This window comes from Passer domesticus, chromosome 1, assembly GCF_036417665.1.
Source record: "Passer domesticus isolate bPasDom1 chromosome 1, bPasDom1.hap1, whole genome shotgun sequence".
Taxonomy (NCBI): domain Eukaryota; kingdom Metazoa; phylum Chordata; class Aves; order Passeriformes; family Passeridae; genus Passer; species Passer domesticus.
In genome coordinates, this window is record NC_087474.1 from 47,884,860 (window position 1) to 47,907,275 (window position 22,416).

The 22,416-nt window shown below is 38.6% G+C and overlaps 1 long non-coding RNA gene across 3 annotated transcripts; it reads right to left on the bottom strand.

Moving 5' to 3' along the window:
• Positions 1 to 342: 342 nt before the first annotated feature.
• Positions 343 to 18,719, bottom strand: LOC135299689 (uncharacterized). 3 transcript variants are annotated; one of them, XR_010361650.1, is made up of 5 exons: positions 18,408 to 18,719; positions 13,470 to 13,512; positions 5,910 to 5,989; positions 2,401 to 3,730; positions 343 to 2,253 (listed from the first exon to the last, which is right to left on the bottom strand). It is a non-coding gene; the product is annotated as an uncharacterized LOC135299689 (long non-coding RNA). The 3 variants fall into 3 exon arrangements; XR_010361643.1 differs by adding an exon at positions 6,171 to 6,410 and having other exon boundaries at positions 343 to 3,730; XR_010361639.1 differs by having other exon boundaries at positions 343 to 3,730.
• Between the last annotated feature and the right edge of the window lie 3,697 nt (positions 18,720 to 22,416).

Genomic DNA, 22,416 nt, shown 5'->3' on the forward strand with positions numbered 1-22,416 from the left:
CTTTTTCTCTCCTTTCCTCTCACACCCACTCGATGATTCTTGCACAAAGTAAGTAGGTGTCACTTGCCCTTGGCTATAATAGTTTGCAAAGAGCTTTAATGCTCTAAGTATGAATGCTTAAGTATCGTCCACCCACAAATGCACAGAAGCAGATCCAAACTGACATTTATTATGAATCTAACATGGGTAAATATCATCATTTTCATTTCAGATAGAAATGCAGTACCTTCCCTGGCTATGTGCTGTCTTCATGAATAAGAACTCACAAAATCTGCTTACATTAATGTGAAAAAAAAAAAAAAAGAGGATATAGAAGAAATATGTAAAACATCTACTGAAAGCAGGCAGATTTTGCTCAATTCTTTATTGGCATTAATATCAGTCAGGTTCAGCTGGTCTGAAGCAAGCAGAATTGCACAAATATAAAAAGAAAAGCAGTCCTCTCACTTTTAACTAGTCACACAGCCATCTATCTATTGGGAAGAAAAATGAATGGGCACTAAGTCACAGTCCAGACTGTTATAAAGGTAATAAAAGTTCTGCAATCTCAAAACTAGAATTCATAAATCCACCATGTATGTACATTTGGAGCTTTCAGTTTCACATCAAATCTCAACAAAAACGGAGAATGCCAGAGCATCAGTACAATTTGCCATGAGAACAGAAAGCTTCTAAAAATCCCAAAATGTTCTTACCGAGCACATTGTCACGACACTGAACAGCAATAAGACACCAAGCATCCACTGTCATCAAAAATGTTCTCATCAAAAATAAAGCATAGCAACAGATTAATTTGCAGGTCAAAGATTATCATTAGATTGGGTAACATTACTGCGTGACTCTGTCCTGATGACAAGGATTACAACGAGAACAGAAAATTATGTGGATGAGACCCATGTGAACAGCACCAACAGCTGAAGAAAGAATTATTTCCACAACTGGGGAAAGACAGCAAAGCAGAATTTTGCTGATTTATTAGTGGAGAGCAATAATGGGATGATACTCGTATCCTATGACATCCTTATTGTAATAGTGACAGATCGTTTGCTGGCCAAAATGCATTTTGATAGGACATGAAAACTTTCAACATTCTTGGACTGTTGTTTTTTTATATTTTTTTGTTCCTCTCTTTTGCTGAGGTAATCACCACACTAAATAAGAAAAAAGCATAATTGAAATAATTTTACCTTTTTCTTTGTTTCCATTGCCTATTTAAACACTTGCTTCCTATCCTTTCTCTCAAATTTTATTAGAACTGGTTTTGCAGAGGAATTCTTTTCTATCTGTGACTGGAGTTACAAACACCTGATTACTAAAACTCACCCAAAGCAGCACAGCTCTTTTCAGAGGGCTCTGGTGCTGATTCACTTTGCTGTCAGCTACCACCCATGCCTTACTATGCACATGTAACCAAAGGAGGCTGCAGGCAAGCTGCATCTGCTACAGGACCCTGAAACTCTTCTTTCTATATAGACTATGAATTGAAATAAGCAGAGATGCCTCTCTTCTCTAGATTCGAGCCATCTTTTACTTCTGCCATGCTCTCCTCTCTATCTCTGCCCTGCTCCTCTCTATTTTTTCGGAATAATTTTCTTTCTTACTAAATGTCTCCTCCACCACTCTGTTCAACAGTACCACTCAACACATTTCAGGATCTCACTTCAATTTTACAACAGTACGCTTGACAGGATAGTCCCAAATTATGTTGCTAACTGGTAGTCCAAACACCTTGTAAATGTGGCAAATCCATCCATCAGTAAACGAGGGACCCAGGACCCAAAATGCCCTTGTTAACATTTAAGCAAGAAAACCACTATAGACATAGTGGAATAGCGTGTCAGATGGGAGCCCAAGGGGTTAAAAGAAGAAAATCTCAACTATTTCAGTACATCTTCCTATAAACTGCATGAACACCTTCCTTTTTTTTTTTTTTTGACACTTGTCTTTTAAAAATATATTTCTGTTTTGACATCCTGGTTCTGAACATATTTCACTCCTGCCAACCCACTGTTTGTGTTTTGAATAACTTGGAACAGATGAAGTGCTGGTCCAGAGACAAGAAATCCTCCGAACATCTGTCAACCGCTTCAGCTCCGAGAGCTGAAAGCAAGCTCTGCCAGTAGCTCTGCCCATCCTGCTGCACTCAGAGGCTGTGGGAGTTGTTAGGATGCCTTCACAGCCAGGCAGGCAGTGGAGGATGAAGGAAGCAGCATGACTCGAAGCTGCAGTGGTATAGCGGTGGTCTGATTCTCCCTGGGATATGTGGAAGGAGGTAGGGGGAATGTTATGGATAAGGAAAAAAATCCTACAGGGGCACTGAAAAGCAGGAGTAGTGCTTCCTTTGTCAGAGGTAGAGAAGGGAAAAAAGAAGGAAAATTCATTCTCTCACAGAAAGCATACCTGTGGATTTTAGTGAGATGAAAAGCTTTATGCTGGCAAACTGCAGAGAACCTTTACCGTGTCCCTTCAAGGGTCTTAATCCCGCCTAACCAAGCCCTAAGCCCTCATGGGACAAAAAAAAAAAAAAAAAAAAAGGCTTGGCAAAAATAGCAATTAAAGAGCTAATTAGGAAAAAGAAAGAACCTAGTGTTGAAAACTACCTGGATGATGCTGGAGAGAACACCCTGGCATGTCCCATGCTCATCTTAGGGAGTGGTGGACCCTGACCAGCAGTGCTGTGCCTGGAAGAGGGAGTGAGTAGGAAGTGAAAGCAGGGCTCATGCTGCTTGGCATCTCCCTCACAGGCTGCCTCCTCCTGGTGCCATGGATGGCCAGCGTGGGCAGGGCCAGGAGGAGCTGGAGAGGGAGGTTCTGTGACTTGATGAGTCCAGGGGCACAAAGTTTTACAAGAACGAGCTCCTGAGCTGTGAAACTGCAGGCAGGGACTCATGTTTGGGGTCTGAACATGGCACCACAATCAAATATAATGCTCATTCAACAGGTTTTTGTACCCATTTCTGTAGCCCAAGATCCTTCATAGCTTCTGAGGTTATGTTCAAAGACAGAAGCCTGCTGCAGGGCTGACAGGGTAGATGTGCAACTCAGGTGCACTCTCATTCTTAGATGTGCAAAATCACTGGTGGTGTCTGGAGCCCCTCATTTCCAAAAAAATCCAAGAAGCAATGCTCAGTGTCAAGCTTCAGTATACCTCTAAAGTTTTGTCATACTCTTCATTTAAATCAGCCCTGTGCAGCAGCAAATCTGTTTAGCATCTAAAACTCATGGATATCAGCTTAAGAATCACAGCTAAGCTCAGTTTTTGTGGTTGACTCAAGGGGTCCCACCACTGATCACCTCTTTTCCTCATGCCCTTTTCCAATGTCAAAACTTCTCAGTGACATCAGCAGGGGTCACCCCCATCCTCAAAGTCTTACATTCTCACACACACAGAGGCTTCAAAAAAATCCACCCATTAATGCAATATGCCTGTATAGATCATTCACCTTCCCTCCTGCACACGCAAACTGAGACACCACACCTAAAGACCAGGAGATATACAGACATTTGGTGAAGGCATAGTTTTCTGAGGATGAGGTAAAGACAGTGTCATGTGACTCAGTGCCTGTGTCAGAGGGTTGACACAGGAGACAGGAATCCTGACCTGAACTCATCAAATGGCATTTCTTACAAAAAATGTGTAGACAGCAGTGCTCTTCCAACAAAATGGAATTTCCTCTCTTTTCCATGAAGAGAAAAGCCTCCAGAAGATTTCCTGGTCTCTCAGGAGATGCTAAGAGACAAGCAAATTTAGAGTTTTCTGTGAATGACAGGTACAGTCTATATAATCACAAAACAGTGATTAAAGAGCCTTGAAAAACCATTCAGAATCACAGCCTTGAAAAAAATATTGTAAGCAGGATAGAGAATGTTCTCCTGGAAGGTAAAGTGATTCACAAGTACTTTAGCTACATTAGTTTGCTTGTTTGTTCACAAGAACAGCTAAGGTGTCTCACTGAGTGAAACACATTTTGTCCCTGAAAATAGTGGCACTACCTGATCCTTGTTGCTTAAGAAGTGAGACAGCAGAGAGCAGCAGGAGACACAGATAAAATCTTGACACTCAATGTTTAAATTCATCAGAAATCTGAAATTAATGAGTAATGCTCCAATCACACTAAGCTTGGAAAGAAGAAACAGACTTTGACTTTTATCATCTCTAACTAACACTGTTTTATCTGCATTTTAGTTATCATAGAAACTTTCCCAAAATCTTCACAGAAATTAACCAATTAAATGGTATTTCTGTGTGCAAAAGAGTTCAATTAGTTAGGACAATTAAAATAACTTGAAAGGCAAGTTGCAGAGCTTCATACCTTCATGAAGCAAAAACCTAAACTTTGATAAAAGTAAATAGAACATTCAGTAGTGAATTTAAACTAAGGGAAACACAAACAATTAAAACCTGAAAAGGGATCCTTGGATTTAATGACTATTTAAAAAAGCAACAATAGTTAGAAGGCTGTTTTGCTTGGTTTCTTAAATTAAATATGTCTCAACCTCAGTGAAAAAAAAATCTAAATTAAAATGTAGCTATGCCCTAGTTAAAATAATTTAACAATTAACAACAAAGAAAAGGGCTGTGGTGTCAGCATGACTCAACCTGATGCATTTTGGGAAGAAGCAATAATCCAGTGTAAAGAATCATGAAGGTTGGAAAAGACCTCCAAGGTCATTGAGTCCAACCATTGACCCAGCAGCATCATATTCACCACTAAACGGTATTCCCAGGTGCTGCATTCACATACTTTTTGAACACTTCCAGGGATTTCACTACTTCCCTGAGCAGCTTGTTCCAATGCCTGAATACTCTTTCACTGTGGAAAATTTTCCTAATATCTAATCTAAACCTTCCCTGAAACAACTTGAGGCAATTTTCTCTCACCCTGTCACTTCTTACTTTGGAGATCAGCCCCCACCTCACTACAACCTCCTGCTAGGAAGCTGTAGACATCAATAAGGTCCCACTTCAGCTTCCTTTTCTCCAGGATAAACAATCCCAGCTCACTCAGCTGCTCCTCATCACCTGTAGGGTGCTATAGACCCTAGATCATTATAAAGAAGTAACTGAATGCTACTCTTGATTCTGTCACAGACTCACTGTCAGTCCTTAAATAGGACTTATTCTCTGTGACTCAGTTTCCCCAGCTGTAGGGGAGAAAAGATATACTCAGTTTCCCCAGCTGTGCAGTAGGAAAGATAGACCTATTCTGTAAAGGGTCCAGGATTATGAATGCATGTTTTAATGTTAAGCTGAGCACTTCCTAAACCCAAAATAACTTCTGCTCTCCAAAGTGGAAGCTGTTGGCATGTGGAAGAGTAAAGCACTGGGCTCTGAAAGACCAGTGTGAGCTCCCATTCAGTTTTCATGCACCCTGTGCTCCAGTAACCAGTGTGCAAGCTCCTCCAACCCATATTTCATGAGCAGAGATTACTATTATTTTTCAAGTTTTTTTTTTTCTTCTCATTGAAAGAGTCCATGACTTTTTCTTCTAAGTACCAGTGCTTTGGTCCTCTTCTGCTTTGGAGATTTAGCTTTCCACATGTGGTGTGAATTCAAAGCTGTGGTCTAGAGGAGCAAACTCTACTTAAGACAGTGGTTTGACTGCTGTAGCTTGTTGAGGAACTAAAATGCAGATCAGCCACATGGCTTATCACAGCTTGCAATGCTCTCTGGTATTTAAAGACAGAACAGAAGAGCTGTTCAAAGTGTTGTTTGAGGACGTGGCTGAGTAATTCCTTTGCAAATATCATTGGGTATGGGACACTAGACACACATATAGACCAGAGGAAGCTTAGTTGTCTGTTTTTTAAGGCATAGGAGACGACTTAAAATATTCTTAAATTTAAGGCCTCTCACAGGCACAGATCTCAGTTTTGATCACCAGGAAAGTGGCAGACAAATGGTGTACCTGCACAGTATCCTCTCGCTTTACCCTGGAAGGAAGCAACACTGAACTGCTGATCTCCTTGGGTGGAGCTGATTGGGTCCCTGCAACAGAATGACACGTTCTGCATGAAATGTGTAAGTCACCAAAACCCATCGATTTAAGCCTGAGAAGCCAGGACCTATGTTGCAAGAGACTGCCCAGCAGTCAACAATATTGCAGAAATTCTTATTTTTCCACCCTTTGTATCTTTCTAGTCCCCACTGATGCTGCACAACAGCTCACCTGCGGAGGAATATTTATTATCCAAGTTCTTTTGTGGTCCCTGCTTTTTCTTGCCCGGTTACTACTTTGCTTTCATCAGCTGAAATGTTTGAGACCTCTCAGAGGCTCACTGCTGCATGCACCTGTCAGCTCTCCAACTGTCATTGTTTTGACACATTCTAAGAGAGATTTTAGGTGGGCATCTGGATAAATATAATTCTTTCCACACCTCTGGGAAAATGGGAGTCTTCTTTGGGCCATCTGTGGGAAATGAAGGGTGCATGGGTTTTCAAGCAGAAGAGGAGTGTACATGTAAAGAACAGTGCTCCAGGAAGTGGGAAGGCAAGAAACTATTCTTCCAGTGGCACTAGAAGTACATACCTTTATGCATAAAATCAGTTTGCAGGAACATTAAATTATTCACTGCATTATTTTTATGTGAAACTTCTATGTTACATATTATGCTCTATAGTCCTGAAAGTAGTTTATGATAGGACAAGAATTACTTTAGGCAAACACTCAGCAGGAAAAGCAGAAAACATACCATTGTTTCAGATCTTGATTATGCAGATTGGTTTCTCTAGTAAGGAAATTAACTCTATGCCACAGCTGTGGGGACTAAAATTACAGAACAATCGATATTTTGAAAACTTTGAAAATCTGCCAAAGGAGAAAATTACACGATTTAACAACAGCTTTTATAGAATCAAATTTAAATATTTCACTAATTAATTTGTTCAGTGCTCTGTTTAGGAATTTAGTCATTGACTTTGTGAAATACCCAACAATTTGTCCAACCACATATAGTTTAGAAGTTCCTGTTAAAAACAAAACAAAAAGAACAAACCAAAAAGTCATTCTTCACTTTCTAGACCTAATACACAAAAAAACTTCTTACTGCATAATGAAAAATGTTCTTTTAATTTCTTTCCTGATGATTTTCAGTTCTATAATGCATTTGTTCTGGGAAAAAAAAACAAAAAAAAACAAAAAACAAAAAACCAAAAAAAATCCAAACCAACAAAAAAACCAAAACATAAACACAAGACCATACACAAGGAGGAAACAGAGGAACCTTAGCAAAAAGTAGAACAAAAAGTGTAAAAACTACTTTGAAAAATTTTGAAGTATTTGGAATCCTTACAGATTCCATCTATTATAAAAATTACTTTACTAGTAGCCCCAGGATTTTACTTTGGTAGGGTAAGAAATGCCTATGTTTCAAATCCTTGAAAAGGATGGCAGCAAGATGGGATGACTAATGGTGAGCAGTTGGAGCAGAGCAGGCAGATGAAAAGCAGCCTGTAAGCCCATCCCCAGACACCCTGGGGACTGAGCAATCACCAGCAACCAAGAAGCTACAGAGACACAACTTGATAAAGAGTTTCAGTAAACTGGCTTCCAGATATCAAATCTGCTGATATGAGTATGATTCACACCCATTATACTTGAATTATTCTGAGCCCCTCCAAACTGCAGTCTCAAATGTCATTTTTGTCAGCTTGGTCACTCATTTTTAGCATTATTCCTTCACTTCCTCCGAGCCCAACAACACAATGAAATAAATGTGCTGCATCCCTCGTATTCTGGTTACAAAAGTAACTGGCAGCAGCAAGGTCAGTCACATAAATTCACTGCAAGATTGCTTTGAAGTAGAATCATGCTAAAGGATTCAACAGCTAGATAATCACCTTGTGCCAGTAAAGGGAAAAGAGAAGAAAATAATTATTTTGTTTTCTATCACCACGTCTCTCTTATTTGTGGGAGGAAGATAGGAAGTTTTTTCTGTTCATAGTAACACAGAAATTAAGCAAAAATAGTGTTATGTTTTATAAACTAGAGCAGTTGTCAACTCATATCATTTATTCATTCATTACTGCAGCTACCATAACCAGAAACCAGCACTATACAATCTAGGACAGCTGTGCTTTCCTTGCCACCAATACTACAGGCAGTGCCTCATACCATAAAGCCATCATTCATTACAGGGAACAACTGACAGGTTCTTCCCCTAAGGAGGCCAAGATTACTTAAATCTGAAATGCCATACCTTGTCAACATAGGTGTGCAAGACAGAAGCTCATTTACTGGCAGGCTGGGTAATACATAAAAATAGTCACTACCTAAATCTGATAATCAGTTAAAAAACAAACACCAAAAAGGTTTGGTGCTCAGTTAATAAAAATTTAATAACAATTCTCCTTTTGTTTCATGAAGGCTCTGCTATTTAAGTCCATCAGAAGATAAATTGCCTTGTGCATAGCTTGCAGACCATTTAACATGTGGGCTACAGCCACAGAAAAGCATTTGTAGGAGGCTCTTGCTGTGCTGTTGCCAGTCTCTCCTCCAGTGATTGAAATACAGCACTTGTCACAGAGATGCAGGGAGGCAGGAGGTCCAACATACAGCAAGCATCTGGAATGACTGACTTCCCTTGTACAGAGGTTTCACCTACCACTGAACTCAGACTAATTATGTACATTTATTCTTCATACTAACAGATCCCTTTAGCATTGAACCTTTCAAGTGTTAGTGTCAAGCACATCATTTAAGACAGAATTTGCTGAAAGGCAAGCAGGTTTATTTTATAATGCCTCTCTGCACAAGGAAGAAATGAGGCTGAAACTGGAAATACCTGCAGTTCTGTACACTGCATTTTTGTCCTGATTCAAGTGCTTTTTTTTACCCCTGTTTTTCCCAACTCAGAGAAATATAAAAAATTTACAGGACACCTGTTTAGTTACTTGCACTTTGTCTGTTTCAAGTCAAAGCATAAAAACACTTGCTGACCCAGACATATAAATTACACCATTATCTAATGAGCTGTTGCAGAACTCGTTTGAATGTAGCTGACTTTGTGAGGAACATGAATCTTGCAGTCATTTAGACAGGAGTTTTTCAGGATAGACAATATTAATTTAGGGATGAGTCATTATGTTCAGTACCAGTCTGGGGCCTAATGATTTGATTCAAATTAATTTAAATCACTGGGGAGAAAAAAAAATACTAAAATTACACATATAGCAGAATATCAAAACAATCTTTCTCAAGATCCAAAGCATTTATGAGCTGTCATTGCTAGGCTGAAATTTCCTTTTTCACATCACACTGTATATGCACAATCTTGCTCAAGTGCAATGGTGCAGAATTCACTGGCTAGAGCATCCCCATAGCTCCTCTGAGACAGAGGTCTGGGGTTCAGAAAGCTTTAAAGCTGTGTAGAGAAAGATTTCTGCCACTCCCTGATGCAGGTGATATTTTAGAGGAGGCAAAAAGAAGGAACAGATTGGAAGAGAGTCAAATATCTAGCTGAGCCCAGATATTGGAGAAGGGAGGATTGAAGGAAATAAAACAAGCATGAGAGGTTGTTTGTTTTTTGGGTTTTTTTGTTTTTTTTTGGCTAACACAACGGAGAATATATTTTAACATTTCACTACGGAAATGTAATAGCCTTGGATTGTTTTCAACATCTATCAGGCCAAACAGAGCTGGGATCTGCTGCTCAGATATATTTGCTCCATTTACACACTTGTGGAGAACTCATTAGGAAGTCTGAAAGTGAGGTAAAACTTTCCATGCTTGAAAGCTGAACTAAAATCAGCACATTATTTATTTCCAGAGGTAGCTCTGTAGTGGGTAAAAGGAAAGAAAGTGCTGGGTTATACTTCTTTGTAATGTTATTTTTTTCACTGTGTCTTCACCTGTGGTGTTAGGGCAAAGTCAGCAGTGTATCGGCATCCAGCAAACCAGGGAGCAGAGCAGGATCAAAGCAGTGCATTGGGTTTATACAAAATTCTGGGCAAGGGTTGATTTAACCCTTCTGAAACAACTACAAGGAGCCATGTCATGGGATGCTCACTTATAGTAGGTGGTCAGGAACATAACCTATTTTTGAGAAGTTGTCTCATGGATGCTTGAGCCTAAGCTGCTGAAGAATACTTTATTCTTCTCTCCTTCAGAATACCTTGAGGAAGGATTACTTCTCTGTTCAGCTCTTAAGAGATCATTGATAATAATTTAGATGGAGGCACAACAGCAAAATTCTTTACGGTTCTGCTTTTGCAAATTATAAAGGAGCCTTTAATTACAAGCTTGCTCATTTGCATTTTAACTACAGGATTAAACTAACTCAGTGAACTTTGCATGTTGAGCCCCATGGACTGCCACACTCCTGGATTCTTGAGTGACTGGTGACCTGTTGGTAGAGGAGATAAAACCTTTGTTCCCCATGCTATAGCAAGTTGGACTGAAACCTCAAAATAACAAAATTAAGGAACTAAAATGACCTGTAACTATATAAACTGGACTGTAGAAAGCAACACGGGGCTGTGATCAACAGATTTGCTTTGGTTGCTGATTCTGTCAACTGGTTGGGAATGAGGGCAATTACTAACTCAGTCACTTCCCTGCATCTCTTCTTCATTCTGTGTAAATTGGAGATCATGATATTAAATTATTTTGCAAAACACTGATAAGAAATGCCATGTAAAATCTTCTCAGGCTACATGTAAAGAAGAGACAAAATTTAAGATTAGCCCACATTCAAGTTAACTGGTGACCAAATACAGTATTTTAACAAAAGTCGCCAAATATAAACATCCACAAAATAAATTTACTGCAGCATATATTCCTCTACAAAAAGCTGACTTTGAAATGCTTGCTTACACTTCACTGACTGCACTGGCTCCTTCACTTGGGAAATTTGATTTTTAACACTAGCTCCGCTGCATGACTTTCAACCCTTCATGTTCCTCCTTTGCTGCAAGCTGGTCGTCACATCCAGCCTTAGCTCATGCAATGTACAAACGGTTTGCATGCCTCATTTTGCTCAGTGGGGCTTCACAGCTCTGATTGCAACAATTCCTCAGGAAAAGAAGAACTGCCTAAGCCTGAAACTCTGGGTCTGTCCACCTCCTCAGAAAAAAATGCTACTGCACAAACACTATTGTTGGCTGCATGATCCATGGCAGTCAGTGTAAGAGATTTCATAACCATCTGACTTTTGTTTTCAGTAGCCTATATCCAATTCATTAGAAGAAGCTGGTAAATGTCAGCTCTACAAACAGGACAAAAAAATGATTCAGTCTTCTCTGTATAATCTGTCTAATAAATTCAATAGGTGTCACTTTTGTGGAAGGGTCTATATACCTCAGCAGTAATTTGTCACCATGAAACAGTTTCAGGGCGTTTCACAGTTGTGTGTCAGTGTTCATTTCAGGCCTTATCTTCAATGAACATTTCTTGCTAAGAGCAATTAATTCCTTGCATCTGTCACTATAGGAACAAAGCAAATGCACTTTATGCAGAAGGCCCATTATTCAGTACATTAGGCACTGATATGACAGTTCTCCTCATCCCACAGTCACATACAACAATGTCACCTTACTTATCACTAAAATTTTCAAAATTTCATATTATGAGGATATGTATTTTCTTTCTTTTTAAAATTTTATTTTTGGTATTAAAATTTAAATATTATAACCCTAATTAAATAAAACAAAAAACCTACAACCCCAAAGCAAAAAAGCCCCACCCCTTCAATAAATGCTGCATCAGCAATTCAATTCAGGAAAATTTGAAAAGAAATTGTGAGATTAAATATATAAATGAATAAATAAAAAGCACATTAGGGGAGAAGGGGAGAAAACTTCTAAACTACACTGAAGTCTACTGGAAATAATTTAAATTAACAGATCTGTCTGTAGCATGACTTTTGCTTCACTCTGACCCTTCAATCCTAGCCTGCCCTCAAATATAATGGTCTGAATATATTCCAAAATCAATATATGTTGTTGTGGATTTTTCAAATAAATGATTTAATATTAAAAGTTCCATTATAACACCTCAAGATATCATTCAGAACAGAGGAAAGAAAGGAAATGCTAGAAATACCAGGAAAGAAAAGCAGACAATTATTTGCCCATTTGATGTTTGCTGCAATGAGGAAGAACCAGGGAGATTCACATACAGAATATTTTCAATCAGCTGGAGGAAAATTATAAATGGAGGAGAAAAAAAATTATGTTTATTCTTTGTGATGTGAGTTACTGGTTTCCTGAAATATTACCATGCTGTACAAACTGCTAGGGGATGAAATTAAACAACCACAATAGCTACATTATGCACCCTGAATATTTGGAAAAAAAATATGTATGCACAGAGCAGTCACTGAAGTAAGACAGGCAGTTTAGTCAAGCTGCATTCATTTTTCTTAGTGATGCCAGAAAATATATTAATTCTTGAAACCTGCTTGCTAATAATTTTAAGCAAACTCTGGAGAAAACTCAATTGGGATGCATTTAAGCAGGCACCACAGGAAGCTCATTTTAGGACAAGCTCACCAACAGTTGGCGATATTTTGATCTGTTCTGAGACAGAAAAAACAACACATGACGCAAAAGTCCAGTCAGAGGCAACCAACATAATACAAACTGCAGATCATTGCACTGTGAAAGACCTCCTTTGCCACAAAGAAACCAGCTGCTAGCACTAGAAATGTGATGCAGGAAAAGCTATTCCACACACCTCAGAATTAAGTATGCTCGTTCTCTTGCAGGTTTGTGCCATACATGTGAGGTGCTGCTCCATGCTTACCTTAAGAGTCGAAGCCTGTCTGCCATGCCTCCTGCTCCATGGTTATTCATTCCTGCTGTCCCTCCTCCATGTCCTGTAAGCCCTGTGTTGTTCCCCAGATTGCTCCTACATCTCTCAGCTAAGGATTATGCTTCAATATGTAATGTTATATATTCACACAGAGTCAGGCTTCACTTATATGTGGCAGGAATAATGGTTTAGGTTTTGTTTCCCTTTTATTAGGCATCAATGAGACCTTTTCTTTTTTCTTAGCATCAAGTTTCACTCAATATGTAGGAATCTATATTTTTGAGACATCCCTATGTTTATTAAAGGTAGTGCAAGTATAAAGGAGTTTCAGAAAAAAAAAGTTTCTAATTAGAAAACCATGCAAAAATTAACTATGAAACCATCAGTGAGCTGCAGCCATTTCTAACTTAATTCTTGGATCAAAACAGGAAGATATAGTCAGTGAAAATTGATCTTATATTATTAATTTCATCTCAGTATCTGCAACCAGGCTGGGAATACATAGATATAGCTTAAACTGTTCTACAGTTTTCATTAATTAAACTGCCTTGTTTTTCCTTCCATACAAGGTCTTAGAAGAGCCTGGACTTTGTTCTGCAGCCTGGGATGAATTCAGATGCCCTGCACCACAACCATCTCAGCAGCTGCTCCCCAGGGCCACACAGAGCTTCACCTCAAGTGTTTACATGCACACAGTCTTCAGATAGCTCCACTCACCTGCTTTAAACCAGAGAAATAGTGTCAAGAAGCTCTAATCCTCCTTGAGAAAAAAAAAAAAAAAAACCACTTGGAAATGTTGGGTTTTCATCAGTAATTCCACTTATTTTGTAGAAATTTACTAGCTAAATGTAACTGTATATTAGCTGCAACTACAGGGGGTGGTTGAAACATTTTTTAATAACAGAAATCTACTCTGAATTAGCAAAAAGGTCACTGAATTTTTTCTTTAATGACTAGCATTTAATCCCTGAAGCAATGTGCTGGTGTTTTATTCCCTCCTATTTAAGTCTCTGAAAATATTTGAACTCTAAATGAAGTTTTTGTGGGGTTTGCTGAATTTCCACTGGTTTTTAGCTGCCTCTGTTTGGCTAGCTCTTGAGTCACTCCAGAAATATCCCATGTCAGGGGTCTTTTGAGCCCCACGATCACAGCTGCAAAGTGAGATGTTTTCCCATTTTCAGAGAGGTTTCACCCATTCCAAGTTCAGGAAGTGCTGTTATTTCCTCTTTGCCTTTATACTTTCTCATACATTCCAATATGCTTCTCAGTCCTTTGCCTCTGCAGTGCCATAATTCCATGAGTTCTTCAGCACAGGGTGCCTCACATTTCAGGCATGAACCTCTTGCCTGATACCAAGGAATCAACTCAGCTGGCATCTCTAGGTGTTACTGCCAAAGACACCACCCAAAGGAACATGGATGCAGAAGTGCAGCCACTGTCCTTTAGAAGAGAGCTTTTTAAGGGCACAGAGAATACGGTGGCATTTCAGCTGCTTGGAAACCAACATATTTTTAGCTTAATTTAATTGGAATTTTCTGTTAATTGAATATGCTAGTTTCCAAGTGCCTGAAAGAAAAGGATTATTTTCCAAGACAGTCAGGATATTTCTATTCATCACATTAATTCATGTTTTCTTTACTGAGTTAATATCTTGTGATTCTTAAATGTTCTAAAGTTTAAAAATCATTTGTCCCCCACTTCAACTGCTGCTAAATGAGATTTCTTGTAGCTTTAAAAGGCAGAAAAGGGTTGTTGTTTCACCAGTACTTTACTGTCTATTGTTTAAATCCAATTATTTAGTATTCCTGGAACAAAGATAATAGATTTACACATACAGTAGTTGCTTTATATTTATCTCCTTAAACCTATTTTCATTATCGCCTTAGAATTAAACAGTCACTGTAAAGCCATTATCCAGTCACAGGTTCACAACACATAATTTGATTAAACATATTACAAAATTAAAGAAAGGGTTTTTTTCCATCGTGCTTTACCAGAACCATGAAGAGATGCCATGCACAACAATTCCCTCCTCAAAACAATTCACACAGACACGTTCTTTGTTTGCAAAGCTTCTTTGTCCTGTGATGCTTAATTAAGGATATAATGGAGAATATTACAGTCATTTTAGAATCATTTGGAAGTAATGATGCCTGAGGCCAAGCATGGAGCTCTGTTTAACTCAGCTAAACGTAGAAATGTTGGCAATGGCCATTAAAAATGGACCCTATTGCCATCCCAGTTTTCAGAAATAATTTGCTGTTCCCTTCTCCTCCCTTCTCCCCCCGTAGCTACACTTTTTAATTTCTTGGGTGCCATGCCTCTCAGCAGCATAAAGTTGCATTTTGTAAGAGCTTATCTTTCTCCTTTATTAAACAGCAAGCCTTGAAATCATTTCATGCTAGCACAAAGTTCCCAGAGGCATGTAACTCCCATCACAGGTTGTAGCTGCATCTATTGAGTTAGTCACGTGCATCATAGAGGCACCATAGCTGTTTGTGCTAAATAAAAAGATCTAGAGGTGAACAGCTAAATTCCATGAAGACTTACTGTAGTTTTATGGGTTTTCAAGAGGACCTCTCACCAGCACAGTCTAGTTTCTAAGGAAGATCAGGGTGGAGTTGTTACACCTCAAGCTCTAGTCAGACTAAGAGGAATTATTTTTGATATGCACAGTCTTACTAGAAAGTTTTCCAACACATATACTTAAAGCATGCTTTCATAAACAGTGTTTGGACTGTAGTAAAATAATGATTTTTCATAGGTATTTTACAGAGACACTATGCACCATAGATTAACGGGTGGAAAATGAGGTACTTCTTCTAATGAAGATTTTGAATTTGTCTCAAAATCAGTTTTATCAATCTTAACAATTTATGGAATCAGAATAAAAACCTTAAATATACAAGTCTGTTCCCACAGGAGAAGGAGTCCTGGACTATGCTAAGCCAGGTTAGATGCTGGAGCAATGAAAGACAGCCCATAGTCCAAAATATTTGCTTAAACCCAAGGGAGATCTCTCCAGTATAGCTCAATGTTTCACACTCATTTAACTTCTCCATTGAAACAGGTAAATTTTGATGCATAAATCTGTGCACTGTGAGGTGGACTGTTGCCTTAAGCTGCCATTCCCCAAGGCAAGGCTGCCAGGCATAGAACAGCAAGTTTCACTCTTTTTTTCTACTCCAAGAGTTAGTACCTCTTGAAATCTTTTGTTGGGGAACCAGTACATGCAATGAGCCCATTTGAAATTAAATCTATAGAGACAGGGGAGTTGGAAAACTTCTCCAAATTCTGTCCCACAGATAGGACAGTACATTAAAATTATCAGCAACTCAGTGAAACCAGCAGGAAAACCTCCAGAAGCCTTTTTTTTTTTTTTTCTGGTAAATCCTCAAAACTCTCAACCTTTTCTGCTGTGCAAAAGCAACAATATGTTATTTATCCGTCACTCCCAAGGCACAAGTTTCTAGATTAATATCCCCAGCCTTCTGGACATGCCAACTTGAGGTGAGCTTCTGCCCAGCACAGCCAAGGTGTAAAGCAAATGATGCAAAAGGAACAAATCTCATCATAACTCTGGTTGCTATATATTTTTCTACCTGCCCTTGCTTATCAGCTTTGAAATAGTCCCCCTCAAAGCCATGTATACATTTCAATTTTATCTAATATTTTATCTAATTTTTTTTTTCCCTCCACAGACTGGAATGTTTCTTCTTAGGCTAAAGAAATAAGAAAAAAAAATTAATTTTGGAGCCATGCACTCCAGGACACTTCACATTAAACTGTAGACACTACAGGCAACTAGATAACACTAATAGCACCTGAGGCAATTTCCCCTCCTATATTTCTTCTCAGTTGCCAGCTGGAGTCTGGGCTAAAAATAGCCTTGTCATGACAGAATAATGAATCCCAGCGATAAGTGTATTTTGCAGAAATGCAGTGAGGTCATTATCTGAGCCTTAATGGATGAACAGGGTGGGAAAGAGAGGGAAGGCGTTATTGGGTGGTACAATAAAAATGCAGAATGAATGAAAGAAATGCGAACAAACGTTACTCAAAAGGCTCTGAAAATCATAGCCTGCTTTCCTGTTTATGTTAGTGTAGGAATAATTTACATGACATTAAAAATTGAAAATACTCATAAGAAATTCTTAGCTGGCAATTTGTCTGCATAAACAATTACTGCTTTCCAGGGTCTGTGAAATTATTCTGTTTTATCTATAGGACATTTCAATAATTGTTCCATATATCTGTTAGTTACAGTACCACTGTACCAATATGTAAGGGAAACATAGGCCAAAGATTATCCACTTAAAAAACCCCAAACCAACCACTAAGTCATCCAAATCCAAGACCTCTGAACTTGTTGTTGCCTGCAGTATTTTATCCCTTAAAACTACAAATAAACAAAGAACAGTATAGCTACATTCTCATTATTATGATCTGTGTTGAAGCTGTAAATCTGCAGCTAGCTACATCTGACTTAGGGCATGAATTTCAGACTAAGATTACCTAATGAAAAAAAATAAAAATCTTATTGCTGCTGTAATAGCTAATATTACTATGCCCCCCCAAAAAATCAGTCTTTTTGCCTTCCAGACTGCCACTTTGACATAATTTGCCCACTGGCAGTTTCAGCTTTTCCTCTCTTTAGAAACCATATGATTGTATCTTTCTTCATTGTCTTTAAAGACAGCACTAAGACAGAGAAAGTACATTTTAATACTCATATTTTAAGCCAGCTGTCCTTTCTCCTCATTGAACAGGGAGCAGAGAGGTTTCCACTTAGGAGAAACATCTTATTTCCACTTGAGAGACACATTGTGTGACTGCCTGAGAGAGACAGGATGTGTAGATATACTATACACGCCAAAGACCAAGAAAGTTGCTGAGAATGGTTAATAAATAATATCAGATAGTTAGTTCAGCAGGTAGAGGAGGGGAACTTGCTCCAGAACATTCACAGGGAGGCCTTGATTCCAGAAAACCACAAAACCTGCTAAGCTTGAATTGAACTGCCTGCTTGGGCCCAGCAGCAAAGCTTAATTGCTTATTTTGCAACACCATCAGAATGCAGATTTGCTTGGTTAGAGCATTTAATACAGCATGACTTAATGTTCTGGACTCCCATGCATTAGGAGAGAAAAGCACAGCAATAGGTCTTGTATAAAAGTTTGATACATTAAAGGCAAAATAAAAATACTTTTACTGCAGACCAATTATCAGTAACCCACAATGTAATGACAACACTTCAGACTAAAGAACAGAGGCAGCCGCTGGTCCTGCAAGCCTTTATTAGCCTGCACTTCCCTACCATGAGTAATTTCTTCAGGATTCCATGAGGCTGCATAATAGAAAAATTAAACCATGTATCATCATTTGAAAAGCACACATCTGAAACAAATACCATCTACAGTCTCCACTTTATTTGCTAAGCAGAGGAGAGAAAAGAAGGGAAAAAAAGTGAAAAACTTCTCTAACAAAGGGCTTGCTTTTCTCTGTGGCTGAAGAGAAAAGAAGACATTATCACCAAAAAAATTGCACAAATATTAACAGTCAAATGATCACTACATTTTCAAGTTGAAGAGGTCAGGATTGATTTACCTAATAAAACTGGTAGGTCTAGACTCATCCTGTCTTGTCTCAGCTCACCTTTTTCAAGAGAAGCCAGGACATTGTGTATGGATGCAGCTCTCTTCACAGAGACCAGCAAGCACAACCTTCCCAGGATTTCTCCTGGGGAAGGCAGTGAGAAAGCACAGAGAAAGAAGAGAAAACAATTCTTATCTCTATTTGCTGCTCCTGTTGTTTGGCACATGTGGAATGTGTTATGGAGATTGTGATATCAAAAGTGATTTGTTAATTGGGCTCTGGTGATGGTTGTTTTGACTGATTGACTAATTAGGTCAAAGTTGTGTCGTGACTGTCTGTAAGGAGTCATGGGTTTTTCTTTAGTATAGAATAATATAGTATTAGTGTAGTATGTAATGTAATATAATATAGTTTAATAAAGAAATTGTTCAGCCTTCTGAAATCATTGGAGTCACTGCATGTTATTCCCTGGCTCGGGGTCATCCTGCATCAATAATTGAGCCTTCTTACATGAGTCCCAAAGGTAAACCCCTAAAATGGACCCAAATCACAGCATTTGTGTACGCACAATGGCTACTTACATCTTCTAAGTCTGGTTTTCAATACAACTATTTAAGTCTACATTTCCATCTTCTATTGCTGATATCTACTCCAAATCTGGGTTTGGGGTTTTTGGCTTGCTTTTATTTTAGAGAAAATTCCTTCTGCATATTTTTCAAGTGAAGAGTTTGTCCCACACAAACTGATAGAGCAGGCTGTAATCTTCTGTTCATCTACACTGTGCACTTGCTGGTGCTTCAGGAGATATGACCGGGGTCAGACAGGGGCTCAGACTGGGAAAGTCTGCTTGTAGTGGTCTATGACCCAGCCAGTATCTCAGGGAGGAAAATGGATATGGCCACAAGCTCTGCCCCCTCACTTTGGATGTGCCATTTCAAGAGATACTGAGGTTATGATACGGAATGCACAGACAATGACAGCCCAACACTGTGCCTAAGAAAGGAATGGCTGGAGGTTTAGGTATGAAATGGATTGGCAATACATATTAATCTTTTCAAATTCTATAAGTACACCAATTTGATAGTTCCAAAGCCAGGCTTCTGAGTCTTCCCAGGCTTCCTGGCTAAGTTAGGATTTTAATGTTGCTCTTTCATCTGTGATCTTGCTGCTGTCGTCCACTCCTTTTTTCTCCTGCACTCTTGGCTTACTGAATACATTATGGTGAGAATGGAAGCACCAGTAGTAAACAAGAACAATTACTAAAACTTGGTAGCTGAGGAGTTTCTTCTTATACAGAAGGCAAGTTTTTTAATAGTTGGCACAATCGTAATGGATGACCTGCCTCCATGTTGCAGCCACAATGTCAGGAGGGACAGATCACCAACACACAATACAAATATACGTTTATAAATTGCACTATAAACAACATCTGAGATGCAAACCTTTAACAGGAAAAAAATTAATTAATTTTTCATGCATTTAAGCATGAATTAATATTTATTAACTCTTTCCAAATATTTGTTTAGTACCTTCAAACTGGCACTGATTTTTACATTTTAAAATAAATAGCAAAATACAAATTAAAAGAATTTGCTGGCAAGCTAAATAACCCCCTCAAAGATATTAATATTCAAACATTCTTTCTTCAAATAATTTGGGGACAAAAAACCCCCAACAACCTAGATTTAATTTTAATATTTTCTAGGCAAATGTTTTAAATAACAACAAAGCAGTTTGGAACTGGAGAACAGCTCCTGGAAAGAAGTTTTGAATTCATAACAGCTGAGAAATGGTTAAGTAGAAATTTACTGAAACACAATTGAATTGATGCTGTGCACAATGCAGCATGAAATAAGGGACTGAGAGGAAGGAAGCATATTAAGGAATTAAGAGTTTCTATTACAGGCTCATATCAGCACATATCAAAGATTTATCTTCCTTCAGAAATTTTGCTCTCAAGCATATTCACACTGCTTGCTATGAAAACAAAACAAAATTTAAAAAAAGAAAACCAAACAAAACCTTCTTCAAAAATACTTAGTTTAATATTCTCTCTCCCATATGTATCTCAGGCAACAGTAGATATGATCAAGTAACGTTAGTCTAGAATAGCAAACATATTACATACAGAACTGTTGTCGCTTCTAAGTACCAGAGACATAGGATCATGCATTATTAGTATTAAACAGAAAGAAACTTTCAATACTTCCTTTCCTAACACTCCTCCAGAATGCAGCTGCCACTTCCCAGCTTTGTTTTCTGACATCCACATGTCTCCTCTACACTCTGTTCTATATGTAAAATAGTTTCAGGGTTGGCTCTGGACCAAGACACATGCCAGGCCATCTCTCCACTATCTCAGATAATGAACACAGGCTCCTTTATCTTAGTTTCTCCAGCAACAGCATAGAAACAGAAAGAAGCAAGAATACTAACACTGGGCTAGGCAACATTAATTACAAGGTACAAAACCTGCTGAGAGGAAGGAAGCATATTCCAGAAAGGACCCACATATGTTTCATAACTGGAATAAACACAGCATATCCCAAAGCTACTTGCAAATGGAGCCAAATCTGAACACAAAAAATACATCCATTCAGCAGCATGCAATTTCTCTTTCAATTTAAGGATTGTGTCCTTGCTGATGAAATTTTCTAATTCAAGCTACTTGATTAAAATTCTGTGACTAATACATGCTTAGATAGCAGCTCAACTGCATGCAAGGTATTCTTCAAAGCAGATTTGGACAGATGTATCTATATTGCATTATAGATGCTGTTGCCAGACACTAGCAATAGCTCCCATTTTGAGCTTGTGCGTCAGTCAAGCGCTTATTAAAAGGTGAGACCGTTTGGGGAATTTTTCTTCAATGACAACAAACCAGTGCACTTTCAATTTCTCCAGATAGGTTTATTTTCACAGTTTAACTCTGTGACTTTATTGCTTCAGAAAATATAATATTCTCCAGTGTCTCAACAAAAGATACCATATATCCCACCTGCTCCCACAGGTACTGGAGCCCGATGTACAGACCAACTGAAAAATGTCAGGAAAGCAAGACAAACTGAAGAGGCCTCACATCATCACCTGATATGTTGCCCATATCAAAGAGGTACATGTGGCAACTGCTGGTGTGGCTTCCCTGCAGTACCAAACCCTAATGGTCACAGAAAGGCACAGGTGAAGCACAGTCAATACAGGCACTATCAGAAGCATACTCAGATCTTACCATGACAGTAGATGGATGAGATCAAAACCTGCATAAATAGGTTAATTCCTCATGTATTGCCTGCACACAAAGGTCTTTCTTCCCTCTTAAACTAGCATAAGGCATAGAAATTAGAGCAGTTCTGGAGATAGAGCAGTTTCTGATACAAAGCTTCATGTAGCAGACACAAAGTAATCCTCTCTCACTGGCAGGCTCTCATCCAGTTTAGCTCACCATGTATTTCTGAAAGAGGTGCATTACCACTTGCTGAGAGAGACCACTCACAGGGGCATTTTTCCTCACTGTCTGTGTAGATTGTGATGTAAAACTGCATAAATCGTCATGGCATTGAGTTGTGACAGCTGCTCCAACATTCCTTTCTGCACCATGAAGACAAAATCCTTTGAAGCAAGAGCCCCTGATCTGATCTGAAGATAGTGCAACACAGCTTTCAAAAACTATACCAGATTCACAATAACCCTGACTCAACTTTTGTCTCAGATACCTGGTGCTCATGGTCTGCTACTGCAAACCTCCACAACCAGAGTCATGCTGTTTGTAATTTGCTTCTTAGGTAAACATTAATGTACCAAAAAGAGACACATAGCACATGGAAGAAGCTTTTGGTCTATGCTTGTAAGATTTAACTTATTTTTTAAAATACATAGAAAGAGAGAACGTGAGAGAATGCGACTTGTAACATCAGTTGAGCATTATGAATCCAAATCTACTGTCATTTTTGAGAATATCTGATTAAAATCAAGAAGTCTATAATAGCAGTCATTACTTCAATGTGGAAATTAGGGGTATTGTTAATCCTTTTCATCATGTATCAGCTCCCTTCTAATTGGATCTATATTC